Genomic DNA, 2,024 nt, shown 5'->3' on the forward strand with positions numbered 1-2,024 from the left:
TGTGGCCTCTCCCGCTGCGGAGCACAGGCTCCGGACGCGCAGGCTCAGCGGCCATGGCTCACGGGCCCAGCCGCTCCGCGGCATGTGGGATCTTCCCGGACCGGGGCACGAACCCGTGGCCCCTGCATCGGCAAGCGGACTCTCAACCACTGCGCTACCAGGGAGGCCCCGTGTCAAGTTTTGAGAAGAAAATAGAGTGATTTGATAGAGAGAAACTCGGAGTGGTGGGGAAGCTACTGTTGAGGGTGGTCAGGGAAAACTTCCTGACCAAGTTTTTATTGGTCAAGCTGTGAAGGTTCAAAGGGATGAGGACTCAGCTGCAGAAGAGTCCGAGGAGGACAATTCCAGGCAGAAGAAATAGCCAAGTGCAAAGGACCAGAGCTCGAAAGGAGCCAGCTGGCGACACCATTAGACTCAGTTTTCTCATCTGTAAAATGGTGACAATGGTACCTACCGACCGCAGGGGGTGTGGTTATTATTGTCAAGATTATGATTATCCTTCAGCTCAGGAGTAGTTTCAACAAAGCAGATGCTTTCAGCCAGTCAGGGAAACAAATTTGTTAATTATATGTTGTGACTTTCAGTGGAGGATATGGTTTAGACCCTAAGAACTGGTAACGGCACCAGCCTCTTAACACACACACACACACACTGTACCCACACGGGATGATTTCGGCTGTGACTGTAGGATTTCGGCTCCCCGTCAGTGCAGAGAGAGTACAGATTTTGGCATTTCAGGCTCCGAGCAAGCTTTCGGCTCGCTTTCCCCGCAGCCTGTGGGAGGAGCCGGCTGTCAGTGGCACAGAAGGAGGGGGGCGAGGCTGTGGGTGGAGACTGAGCTACTTGATTAGCATACTCCGCTCAGCGCTGGGAAGTTTCCTCCAAATTTCCTCTGCACTCTCCTTGGGGAGGTAAGAGAAGAGCTTGCAGCCAAGACTGGGTACTTTAAGGTAGCACAGATACCAAGCCAGGGCGTGCGCAAGGAATCGTGTGGGAGGGAGAGAGCATCACCTGTGGAGTGAGGCGAAACAGGTGTTTCCTGGGGGAAACAGAAGAAGCAGGGGAAAGACAGCCCGCAGAATTTAGAGGCTAGTCTACGTTATGCCGCTGCTAGGAGAGGCCCTGGAATTTTAAAGTCTTCTTTATCTCAGTTCACGGCGACACCATCCTTCCAGCTGCTCAGACCAAAGGTGTGCCGTCATTGTTGGCTTTTTTCGTGGTTTCATGTCCCACATCCCATCCATCAGGAAATCCTATTGGTTCGACCCTCAGAACACAGCCAGAACCTGACCAGACCACTTCCCCTGCCCTGCATTACCTCGCTCAGGGGTTAGTGAAAGGCTCTCCTTGCATGTCGCCTGGTTCTGCCCCTGTCCCTCAACACGTGGCCAAAGGGACCCAGTTGGAAGTCAATCATGTGGAGGTGATGGCCCCGGAGCTGTGGAGCCTAAGCTTCAGGACCCCTTCCTTGCAAGCGCCTCAGACAACGTTCTGGGAGGGACAGCACAATGTTCGGTATAGTTCTGTAATATCTGTAAAAGTAAGCTTTCCACTGCAGTTGGCTAAGACTGCTGTCTCTTTCCACTCTGATTGCCTTCCCTGGTACTTCCCTCCTGATGGACAGTGTTGGGATGGCTGGGAGAATTTGGGGAAACTCACAAAGACGTGGGCATCCGTGAGCTGGGCATGCATTTTTGTTTGCTGGGATATATTTTATGTGGTTCACCATAACTTCCATATATAGGAAATGTATTGCCAGCCACCCCAGCGTAGGCATGGCTTTTACAAAGACTCCTTCCACCCCTGAGCCAAAACAGAGGCTGTATGGTGACAGGAGCGTGTCCTACGGTGCCCAGCCCCAGAAGTACACAGGCATTAGATGCTGCCCCCGTTTCCTATGGCTGCTCTAACAGATGACCACGGTATCGGTGGCTTCAAACAACAGGACTTTATTCTCTCGTTATTCTGGAGCCCAGAAGTTTGAAATCAGCATTACTGGGCCAAAATCCAGGTCTCGGCAGGGC

The sequence above is a fragment of the Aethalodelphis obliquidens genome, unplaced genomic scaffold (assembly GCF_003676395.1).
Source record: "Aethalodelphis obliquidens isolate GAN/ISIS:26980383/991018 unplaced genomic scaffold, ASM367639v1 scaffold41, whole genome shotgun sequence".
NCBI lineage: Eukaryota > Metazoa > Chordata > Mammalia > Artiodactyla > Delphinidae > Aethalodelphis > Aethalodelphis obliquidens.